Source organism: Mus musculus, chromosome X (assembly GCF_000001635.26).
Source record: "Mus musculus strain C57BL/6J chromosome X, GRCm38.p6 C57BL/6J".
Taxonomy (NCBI): domain Eukaryota; kingdom Metazoa; phylum Chordata; class Mammalia; order Rodentia; family Muridae; genus Mus; species Mus musculus.
The window spans coordinates 107,432,990-107,446,137 of record NC_000086.7 but is presented as its reverse complement, the minus strand read 5'-3'; positions in this window follow the sequence as shown (position 1 = coordinate 107,446,137).

The following is a 13,148-nucleotide window of genomic DNA, read 5'->3' as shown; positions in this document are numbered from 1 at the left end:
CCATTGAACAAGGGATGTAGTGATATATACTCCAACATGGATTAATCTTGACAACATAATGATAAACTGAAAGCAGCCAGAAACCAAAGGCCACTTATTGTATGGTTTCATGTATATATAAACAAATAAAGATGCAAAGAGATTTGGTGGTTACCTGAGCTATGGCCAGGGTGATATGGGAGTGACTTTTTAAGTCTTACAGTGTTTCTGTTTGGGATTATAAAAATATTGAAATGCATACTGGTGATCATTGTCCACCAGTGAACCACTCAAATCTCTCTGTCTATAGAATTGGCTGGTCCTGGAGAACAACACTTAGAGACAACTATGTCTAATATATTTCACAAGGGATAAAAGTTGGACACTCCAGAGTGGAGCAAGATGACTTCAAGATGTCAAAAGCCTGTGATTAAAAAGTCTCAACCATAACACTCTGTGGGGAAAAGAGGAGCGTGACCGAGGAAGTACAGTACATGACAGGATCAATTGCCAAGAGCAAGATATCTGGGGAAAAAAAAAAAGATGAGCTACTGAAGACAAACTCTCTACTTCTATATTTGCCAAGGGATATACAAGGCAGGCTATTTTCTTACACTTTTCTGAAAAACTCCAGAATACTGTGCACTTTTCTCCAAGTAAGATAAAAGTGCTTTAAATCAAATGCTAGGATTTACACACCTGCAGTCAAAAGCTTAGGAATTCAGAAGAATATGGTGGAAAGACATTTTTTTCTTTGCTGTTTCATTTTAGCAAATCATTCTGTCCTTGACCTACCTCCAGAGCCTTAGTGAACCATCCCAACATACTTCTTGTAATTTTTATTAATTTTAATTTTAATTATGTATACATAATGACCAGTATATATGAAGCCGCCTTTCTCTGCTTATATTTTAGTTCCTTCTTTCATGTGGCTCTTACAGTGAGCCAGGCCACTGAAGCAGTACAGAATCCAATTTCTTAATCATGTTTGACTTGAGAGCTACCCTGGAAAATTCCAGGATTCTGATGTCTGCTGGACCGCGCCATTAGGGTTTTGGCAATGAATTCAGACTCATGGGACTTCCATTTTTTATTGCACATTTTGACATGTGAAGGCAAAGAAGGCAGCAGGAGTGTGAGAATATATCAACAGGAGGTAATGAAGCAGTGAAGCCTAAGAGAAATTAGATGTTGTGGTAATTGAATTTGCAGGCAGAGAAGAATGAAATAATGTGGAAACAAGTTCATGAACTTTATGCTTACTTATATGAGTGTAAATTTACCATTACTTTACTCTGTATGGTGACCTGAACCTAAAATGAATAATCAACTGGATAATTATAAAAATAGCCACAAAATGTGCATAGAAATCTGGCCTTTGGAAACATTAATATATTAAACTTCCATGTGAAAATCAACTAGTCTTCAAATGCTGCTAGTGAGCTTTTGTTAGCAGAATGAAATACTTGAGGCAAGCTACTTAATGAGGAAAAAGACTTATTTAGCTCATAGTTTTGTGGTCTGAAATAGAAAAGCATTGCTGGTTTGGTCTTTGGTCAGGGAAATGGATAACAGCACATTATGGCAGTGGTGTATGAAGGAACAAGAGCTCATATCTCAAACTCTCCAGGGAGAAATTGGAGAAAGGTTGGGTGAGCCTTGGCTTAGGTTCCCCCCCCCATCCTCTCTCTCTCTCTCTCTCTCTCTCTCTCTCTCTCTCTCTCTGTCTGTCTGTCTGTCTGTCTCTCTCTCTGTCTGTGTGTGTGTGTGTGTGTGTGTGTGTGTGTGTGTGTGTGTGTGTGTGTGTGTGTGCACGCGCATGCCTGCCTGTCTGTGTGTATAAGCCAGAAGGGGTCCTCAGGACTCATTTAACTTTGTTTTTTGAGATATATCTCACTGAATTTGAGATTACCAGTTAAGCTAGACTGATTGAACAGCTAGACTCAGGGATTGGGTTGGCTTTATCTCCCCAGCATGGGGGTTACATGCAAATGTCACCACATTAGGCTTTTTTTACATTGGTACTGAAGATCAAACTCTGGTTCACATGTTTACAGAGCTAGCATCTTATCAATTATCAAAGTGTGACAAGAGAGCTATTTTAAACTCTTCCAAGTATAACACCCTCAGCAAAGCCCTCTAGATGCCAGTTCTTTAAAGTTCCATCTATGAGTACAAATCTAGGAACAAAGATCCTATTACACATTTCTGTTAGCAATAACAAAATCATACATTATATTAGGTTACCAAGAAGCACCTCACTTATGTAAATAAGATAGTATAGTGCTTATGTAATTAGAAAATTATTATTTCCTTTGTACAATATTCTTATGTGGGGTTTCCTTCATAAAAACTCTTATTTCAGTGGAGAATCCCTCTCAGGACAACATGGCAGGAGTGCTATGAATCAAGGTATTATAGGTAAGAGAATCCATTGTATGTTAACTAGACATGGAAATTCAGTGTTTACTCATCAAAAGCTACTGATGAGTAGTTTGCACAGCCAAAGTCAACAAATCAGTGGTTCTCTGCCTTCCTAATGCTGTAACCCTTTAATACGGTCCCTCATGGTTTTGGGACCCTCAAACATAAGTTTATTTTTGTTGCTATTTCAGTACTCTAATTTTGCTACTGTTATGCATCTTAATGTAAATTTTTGATATGCAGAATATCTGATATGATACCTCTGTAAAACATACATTAGACCCCACAGTTTGATGACCATTATAGTAAATAGTCTCTTTGAAATCTGGTTCAACTATTGTAATTCAATTCCTCTAATTTCAAAACTTATCTTTACATCCTTGTTTGTTTCTTTGTTTATTTCTGTTAGTACACAGAATAATGTTTTATTATGATATGTCCATCCAAATATATCATAGTAACTTGCTCACATTTGCCCACTCACTATTCTCTAATATCCTTTTTCCTCCTCCTCCACCTCCTCCTCCTCCTCCTCCTCCTTCTGCTCCCCCTCCTCCTTCTCCTCCTCCTTCTCTTCTTTTTATTTGTTGGTCTTGCTTATTTCCCCAAGTAGTTTTCAGTTATCTTCCATTTTTTCATGTCGTGTGTGTGTGTGTGTGTGTGTGTGTGTGTGTGTGTGTGTGTGTGTATGTCTAGATTCCACGTGGAAGAGAAAAATATGCTTTTGTGTTTCTTACACCCATTACTTTTTTTTTTTTTTTTTTTTTTGCTTTTTCGAGACAGGGTTTCACTGTGTAGCCCTGGCTGCCCTGGAACTCACTTTGTAGACCTGGCTGGCCTCGAACTCAGAAATCCGCCTGCCTCTGCCTCCCAAGTGCTGGGATTAAAGGCGTGTGCCACCACACCTGGCTTACTTTTATTGTTTTCATCTTCCCCTATTATGACCTCCTTTCCCCTCATATCCCTCTGGTGGTTTCATATTAGCATTTTAGAACATATTTCACACTCATAAGATTTAAACTCATACAGAAAAGCTTTATTTTGCTTTGTATGTTTTTCCTTATACATTTGCTCCAACTAGTTAAAAAATAGTTTGTGTGTTTTTGTCTAAATGATGCATGAAGATATAGATATTTATTTTAGTATGAAGTAAACACAATTATCACATAAATTATGTGTAAGTTATAGTGGAACAAGCCTTAGAAAGATGCATATAGAGTAGTTTCAAAGCTACAGATTACAAATGAGAAAGTGCCTCTACATTAGTGTGTCTTCTGCCCCGTTCACATCAGTTCCTTGCAGGTATTTATATGTCTTAAAAATAATCTTCTTCATATTTTTGTCCCTCCTATAGGGCTGCAAACCCCTTCAGCCCCTTGTGTACTTTCTCTAGCTTCTTCATTGGGGACCCTGTGCTCTGTCCAAACCAGTAACCCCAGAGCTCCCTGGGACTAAACCGCCAATCAAAGAAAACACATATTGGGACTTATGGCTCTAGATGCATATGTAGCAGAGGATGGCCTAGTCGGCCATCAATGGGAGGAAAGACCTTGGTCTTGCGAAAATTTTATGCCTCATTATAGGGGAATGCCAGGACCAGGAAGTGGGAGTGGGTGGGTTGGGGAACAGGGGGACAGGGGAGGGGATAGGAGATTTTCGGAGAAGAAACTAGGAAAGGAGATAACATTTGAAATGTAAATAAAGAAAATATCTAATAAAAACAATCCTTGGTGGGGGGAAGTAATCTTATTGTGAGAACCAAATCTGTCCAGAATATTGATATAAGATCAGTATCTGTGAATATGTACTGAAAATCAAATTCATTAAGAAATAGAAACAAAACAGGCGATAGGCAGGAGAAAACATGGAAACAGACGACATGTAGGGCAAATTTCTTACCATCTATTGTATGTTTATTTTGTTTCAGGAAGACTTTGTGGATATTGATAAGTTCACTTACTGTCTCAGTTCTGGGGTGGGGGACTGAAATTCAGAAAGAAGTGAACTTTCTACCTGTCTTCTAGAAACAGGGCAACATTTGGGTCATTAAATTCTGCAAATACAACTTAGAATCTTTCTTGGATCAGCTTGACTGTCCGTTATTCTACACTCAAAGATTCCATTGCCGAGATCAATGAACACATTGCCTGCATTTGATCACTTGGCATTTTTTGAGCCAAACCAAAGCCTCAAAGTAAATATTTCCTACATAGATCATTGAGGCCACAAATGAAAATGTAAGGAATAGCAGTAGGAAAAATATTGCTTTAAAGTTCCTTGCAAACCATACTGCATGAATTAGTTACAAAAGAATGCAGCTGGCAAGGAGTGCTTACACAGAGGAGGACAGAGAAAGAGAGCATTTTGAACATTTTCACTATGTTCAAGTTGCTACAACTTCAAACCTCCTGGATTGTCACATTTTTTTCACATAATAATTAAACTAAGTGTCTACTGCTTCTTAAACCTGTAAATTTCTCTTCGATAGTTTTCCAGGAACCACAGAGGAGACAAACTAGCATTCCAGAGAGAAGAAATCCACAGGAACTTATCAAGTTCTATATGCTGTTATGGTGAAATACAAGTAGGGATAACAGCTTTAGTAATATAAGTAAGTTTTTAAAAAATAAATTGCCCCCAGGTGACAGATAATTGTACAGACCACATTAATGTAGCCACTATACTTTAAAAGCTGTTCCTTTCTCAATTGCTCAGTGATTCAGTCTTTGGCTTTGAGAGAATAAGGCCCATTCAGCTAAATTTACACTAATTTCTTCCAAGCACACTCCATAATTGCTCAGAGGAGAAACCAAGACTTTTGGCTCCCCATGTTCTTTCATTTGATAAATGTGCAGTCATTTTGAAGGAACACTTTTTATACCATATGGAATCCACTGTCTAATATGCAGCTGGATGCTGATGCTGTTCAAATAGCACCTTCATCAAGAGAATCACTGTGGTCTTTTTTTTCTCAAATAAAAGCAATTATTTGGTATCTTTCCAAATGAAGATAGTAACTTACAGATTAAATATTAATTGCAGATTCAAAGTGAGCCCAATCATGCACATTTTCAATGACATTTAAGATGTAACTACTGTGTACAAATATGTGAAGGCTCAATGCCCCAGTGTCATTCCCAGGGGAATGACAGGGCAAAGAAGCCGGAGTGGGTAGGTGAGAGAGTAGCCTCATAGAAGTAGGGTGCGGAAGGATGGGAAAGGGGGGTTGTAGAGGAAAAACAGGGAAGGGGGATAACATTTAAAATGTAAATAAATAAGATATCCAATAAAAAAGAAAAACCAAATAATATTACTTTAGACACACATGAAAATAATATGGCATGTCAAACTTTTTGTTGTTGTTGTTAAGCAATGGATTTCTCACTAACACATTTTAGGGATGAGCACCTTCTAACTGTAGTAGTTATAAGTCAAATAAATACAGCCACAAAATCAAACCAGTATAAACTATTATACCTTTGGATACAAAAACAAAGTTATAACAATATGAAAAGTATGCACTTATGGATATCCTGAAATTATAATAAAGAGATAAGTGCAAGTGACAGCAGAAATTTTACTTTGTCAAAAGGAAAGTAGACTTTTGAAATATATAGTATCATTGGGCACCAAACTTGTCACAACCACTTCAAGTTCTATTGTGAATTTCTTTTGGGGAATGGGGGATGCCCTGACTCAATGTATAAGGAGCACTTGAAGCCCTAACTGTATACTGTTAACAAGTACCCCAGTGCCTCAGACACATGTGAATCAGCAAAGCACTCCCGAGGTCAGGCTTAAGGCATTGGTAAAGTCTTTCTCTAGATTACCTGTGAATGTTGACAAAATGTACAAAAAAAACCCATCAAGCACAGCTTTCTCCTCCTGGAAGTATCATGAGCCTGTTCCCTATAGACACCTACAATGAATAGATAACACCTACTCCTATGTTGAGATTTGAAGTTGTTGAGTAGTAGGTGTCACCCCATGAGAGTGAGCACAACCCATCTGATCTCAGCTTTTCTCTACACATGTCTGTTTATCTGTTCTTCTTTTATTCCATCATTGTTCCAGTCAGGTGTCTAAGACCAAACCGTGTGGGATATGGTGAACTTCTGACTGTCAGAAAGATGGCTTCAAGATCCTGATTATTTTTCAGTAAATAAAAATCTAGTTACAATATTTTCAATACCCTAAAGAATATGATCATTCTATTTTCTTAATTTTTAAGTAATAACTGATTTTAGTGAGTTTTTAGTTGACCCAAATAAATTAATATCAAACCTATCCTGTTCAGTTCAGAAAATAGGTCCTTGCAGCCTTATTTATAATAGCCAGAAGCTGGAAAGAACCCAGATGCCCCTCAACAGAGGAATGGATACAGAAAATGTGGTACATTTACACAATGGAGTAACTACTCAGCTATTAAAAAGAATGAATTTATGAAATTCCTAGCCAAATGGATGGACCTGGAGGGCATCATCCTGAGTGAGGTAACCCAATCACAAAGGAACTCACACAATATGTACTCACGGATAAGTGGATATTAGCCCCAAACCTAGGATACCCAAGATATAAGATACAATTTGCTAAACGCATGAAACTCAAGAAGAACGAAGACCAAAGTGTGGACACTATGCCCCTCCTTAGAATTGGGAACAAAACATCCATGGAAGGAGTTACAGAGACAAAGTTTGGAGCTGAGATGAAAGGATGGACCATGTAGAGACTGCCATATCCAGGGATCCACCCCATAATCAGCTTCCAAACGCTGACACCATTGCATATACTAGCAAGATTTTATCGAAAGGACCCAGATGTAGCTGTCTCTTGTGAGACTATGCCTAGCAAACACAGAAATGGATGCTCACAGTCAGCTAATGGATGGATCACAGGGCTCCCAATGGAGGAGCTAGAGAAAGTACCCAAGGAGCTAAAGGAATCTGCAACCCTATAGGTGGAACAACATTATGAACTAACCAGTACCCCGGAGCTCTTGACTCTAGCTGCATATGTATCAAAAGATGGCCTAGTTGGCCATCACTGGAAAGAGAGGCCCATTGGACACGCAAACTTTATATGCCCCAGTACAGGGGAACGCCAGGGCCAAAAAGGGGGAGTGGGTGGGTAGGGGAGTGGGGGTGGGTGGGTATGGGGGACTTTTGGTATAGCATTGGAAATGTAAATGAGCTAAATACCTAATAAAAAATGGAAAAAAAATAAAATAAAAAAATAAAATAATTTAAATTTGAACATAAAAAAAAAATAAAGAAAGGAAGAAAATAGGTCCTTGATGGTGTTATTGGTGTTCCTCTGACAAACCTCTTGCTTCATATCCACCCCCAGGAGATCACCCTCTGTAAGAATTCTTTATGGTTTGGAGCTTGAAAAGACCAATTAAAATACAAATGCAAATAGAGATATACTTCATTAAACATTCAATAATTATTTAGGGGATGTTGACGAATCTGTTAACTTTCATTAAAGCTAAGCCTATAGGAATTTGAAATTACAGGACTAAAAAGTAGGAAAGTGCAGGATGTAAAAGTCCACAAAAGATGATAATGGAGATCAAGTAGTAGAAAAGAAGAAATTCAGATACATAGGCTGGTCCGTGGCTCCTGTCACATGAGTAGAAGAGGACTACCTTTTGTGGCCTCAGTGAGAGATGTGCCTAATCCTGTAGAGACTTGTTGCCCCAGGGAAAGGGGGGGATGATGATGATGATGATGATGATGATGATGATGATGATGTGTGTGTGTGTGTGTGTGTGTGTGTATGGTTTGGGGGTGTTGGTGGGTGTGAGTACTCTCTCAGAGGAAAAGGATACAGGAGGGTGGTAGAAGAACCCTGGCGGGGGGAGGGCTGGGATGTGGAATGTAAATAAATAAAACAATTTAATAAAAATAAATTAAAACTACATATAATAAATAAATATTTTTAAAAAATAAATAAAAACTTTAAAAGTCAGAGATAATATATATGTATGTATATATATGTATATATATATGTATATATATGTATATATATATATAAACAATTTGATAATACCAAATAATGATAAGTGTGTGCAGAATATACAATCCAGTTACATTTCAGGTCTATATTTTATACAAATGTACTGTACACATACACAATAATTCTGATGTCTGTCAGCATTTTTCAAGTAAAAAAATCAACTTCTTAGTTGGAGTTCAAATAAATAGATCTTTATGAAGAACATTATATTTCAGCTTATATATAAACATAACCTTGAACATCTTGGTATGAATAATTTATGCTATGTGTACCAAGGGAAGACCAATATTTGAAATGTGGCACCAATGAAGTATCTATCACTTTCATATAAGTTAAAACAAAATAATTGTAGGACAGCTACATGTAACAACTGGACATTATATAAGGTGAATATCTAAATGTATAATTAGTGCTCAATGAAACATATACTAACACAAATATATGTATGTATATATATATGTATATATGATAATAACAATGTGATATACTTACTTTAGATAATGAATATATAACAAATACATACCATCTCACCATTCTTTTATAGAGGATGTGGTATGGATTTTTTTGTTTGTGTAAACATTAAAACTGTGAGGCAATATAGTTTCACAAATAAAGCATAAAACAAAGCTCTATGCAATATCATTCTGTTATTGAAAGGAATTGTTAAAAATCTCATCAGAGATCCATTCATATTTGAAACAAACCATTTCATGTAAAAAGGGTTACCGAATAATCAATTGTTTCCTGAAATAATAAGGGCACAGTGATTATTATTGATAATATTATTTAGTAAGTGCAGTAACACTAAGGTAGGACTCACTGACTATGCAGTCCCAGATTTCTACGTGATAACCTTCTGTGAATTCCACATGACTGGGGTTGACAGAGAACAGACCTCTGTTATTGTTTATTTCTACAAATGCAGGATTCTATACAATACAGGCTTCTAAAATAAATAACATCAAAAGAGTTATTTTCATGAGACTCATGGCATCAATTTATGTAATTAACAACATACCCATTATTTTCTTTTGTGCTCATGCATCAAGCCTTACTTCCTGACTTCAATTTCTGCTCCATTAATGTACACAACTAGATTTTACTCAAGAATTGTTCACAAGCACTCTTAAAGTGAGCTTGTGAAGTATAACTGTTCTGTCAACCTATTCATGGTACACTGAGATATCCTTGTATATGTTGTATTTGTTGCAATTTAATGTAACTTATCAAGAAATGAAACAGAGTATATCAATTTGTCTTACTGACTTTCTTGATTTTTCATTCTATAATTTATTATAGATAACTATTGCTATAAATATTTTCTTTATAATACTGAAGGAATGTGAGATCTTAACATTTATATGTGAGAAAAGGTATGATTATATCATACTAATTTATTATAATATCCATTTATAAAAGTACTTGTAGAAAATTTAAAAGAACAGAGTAAAATACTCTAAAAAGTAAGCCATTTTCATTTTACAAAATGCCAGGACCAGGAAGCAGAAGTGGGTGAGTTGGGTGGGGGGATGGTATAGGGGGCTTTGGGGAAGCATTTGAAATGTAAATGAAAAAATATCTTAAAAAAAAAAAAGCTGTCAGTGTTTTTCCTGTTTTGACCACAAGGGGACGCAAGGAGACTAAATACAAGAAAAATGTATAAAAGGGCTTTGATTAAAAAATTTTACAGTTGTTTTTAAACGTTTGAAAGGTGATTTATTTTGCCACTGGTGTGTATTTATTTTATAAAACACAGTTTCACTGAACATTAGAGTTAGCTAAATATTAAGTCATTCCATATTCTTCCCTGAATTTGGAGCTAAGAAAATAGTTTTGTTGCTTCCTGAAAGAGCTTAGTTTTCTTTAATTTGTTGAATGAGGAAAAAAAGGTAACAAGAAAATGCCTGCAACTATCACTGTACTGGGCAGATATTTAAAGGTGGACAGGAGCACCTTTTGTTAAACATGATGTCCTAAGGAGACTAATTTTCCTTGTCACGCCTGCACATTTTCAGAGTACAGTTTTAGTAATTTGTGAAATTTCTTTTTAAATAATTTTTAATGATTAACTTTAAGTTCAGAGTATATAAGAATACATAATCTATTTGTATTGCTTACCTTATCCCTCAGCTACATATGTGTGTATGCACACCGTGTGTGTGTACGCACACACACAAAGAGAGAGAGAGAGAGAGAGAGAGAGAGAGAGAGAGAGAGAGAGACTACAGAATGAGGCAAAACCAGCATATTTCAATAGAAATATAAATAAGTTTATGACAAATATATAAAAACAAAATATATTTTTCATATATTCCTGGAGCATTACCTTTAGGTCTATAAACTGTTTGCTACAACTTAAGAAGGAGAGAGTATTAATAGAAAAGGGGGGAGGGACAACCAAGTAAAACAGAACTTCAAAATGGAAAAATGTTTCAACAACTTTAAAAAGCAGATATTTCCCAAGTGAAATATGTTCCATTTGAAATATTATACAAGCCAAAATTCAAGCAAATGGTTTTCAACTTTAGGTAAAAGAAGTTGGAAACAAATTTGAATGTTTATTTTACCGTTCAGTCAGCCTACTATGGAAGTTGACAGTGATTCTTTTTGTTAGGGTTGTAGGAAGCAAGAGGCACAGATTTGGAGAATTCTATACATACATACATACATACATACATACATACATACATACATATGATGTTTGAAATAGTATTGTAAATTCTTATCTCTTTTACAGGAAATAGAGACGAGGAAAATATGATCTGGAACACTGATGATACACTAAATTTTTAACTTATTTTACAAGAAATTAGAATCAGATTTCTCACAGTATAGACAGTAAGGATTGCCAGAGCCAAGAGCTGCTTTCCAAAACTCTCCTATTTTATAAAATGCAACTATGATCTATATTCTTTTAAAGTGTTCTTCTGAATTTTGTTATCGCATCTAGTTCAACCCACTTGCAAATATTAAGTTCTTTATGTTAAAAGCTGCCTCTTTATTGAGTTTGTTCATTTGCTTATTTAGCAAATATTTATAGAGTGTGAACTATATGTAAGCAACTTTGTTTTAGGAAAGAAATACAGCATGATCTCCTTATGGGGGAGGTTTTTACTAGCTGAAGGAGAACAAATTACAGAACAGCCAAGATTAAGTTGTCAAAGACAGGAGACATATTATGAGATATACCATACGGATAGTAAATGCTTTGAGATTTCAGAAATGTGATGGAGTGGGGAAAGCAAGTACACAAAATGAGCACCGAGAAGCAGGGATTTTCAATTAAGCAGATAGTCCTGAACTAATTAATAAAATTATACATTTACATGCTGACTTAAAGAGAAAGTATTTGCATGTTGATTTAAAGAGAAAGAATACACTGAAGAAAATAGATTATATTCAGAGACGATGATAAATAAAATTAGAACCAATGAGAGGCAGCTGGTTAGAAAATTAGATAATATATTTTATCTAGTATGAAACTGTCGAGTACTTGAGAGGATTAATGAAAGGAGAGAATGATGATAAAAGGATATGGAGAAGACTGAGCCACCAACCAAAGAGCATACATGGGCTGGTCCGAGGCCCCCTGTACAGAGGTACCAGAAGGCTGCCTGTTCTGCCTCAGTTGGAGAGGATTCGCCTTATTCTGTGGGGACTTAAAGTCCCAGGGAAGGGGGATGCCTGAGGGCACCCTCTCAGAGTTGAAGGGGAGTGGGGAAAAATCTCTAGGAGGGGGAACCAGGAGTGGGGAACATTTGGAAAGTAAATGAATAAAATAAGTAATTAATAAAAAGAATGTGTTCCGTGTCTAATATGCACGTGTATAAAAATGTCTTTATATAAAACAGCATCATGTACAATGTATATAGTAATTTTAAAGTTAAGTAAATATATGAGATGAGGAAATAGTTCACTGGGTCAGGTAACAAGCAGGAGAGGCACAAGTCTGAGTCCCGAGTACCTACATAAGTTCTAGGCATGCATCTGTAATGTCAATTCTGTGAGCATCTGAGACAGGAAAGGTGGTTGGGATTTGCTCACCCTTAGTCTACCTTTGTGTTCAATGAGAGACCTCTTTCCAAGAGAGTAAGGCAAGGGGATGATAGAGCAAGATAGTTGACATCCTTTTCTGGCTTCCACATCCACATGTACAGGCAAGCACAACTATACCTGCACAATCTACATGTGCATGTATCGCACACAGCTACTCCTTGTGCTGATAATTAGATAAATAAACTGGGATAACATTAAGGAATTTGGGTTGAGTACTGAAAAATGTTTGTAAGTCTTTAAAAAGGAAAAAGCTGGCTGTATTTCACCAAGAGAACATGAGGGGAAAACTGAAGACTATTACTATAGCCTATAGACAATAATATACAGATCTGAACAATGATGACAGTGTTCAAGATCAGATCTTAAAATTTCTCCTCGGGTATGGCAGTCTCCAAACACTGACACCATTGCATACACTAGCAAGATTTTGCTGAAAGGACCCTGATATAGCTGTCTCTTGTGAGGCTATTCTTGGGCCTAGCAAACACAGAAGTGGATGCTCACAGTCAGCTATTGGATGGATCACAGGGCCCCCAAAGGAGGAGCTAGAGAAAGTACCCAAGGAGCTAAAGATATCTGCAACCCTATAGGTGGAACAACATTATGAACTAACCAGTACACCCTGGAGCTGGTGTCTCTAGCTGCATATGTAGCAGAAGATGGCCTAGTCG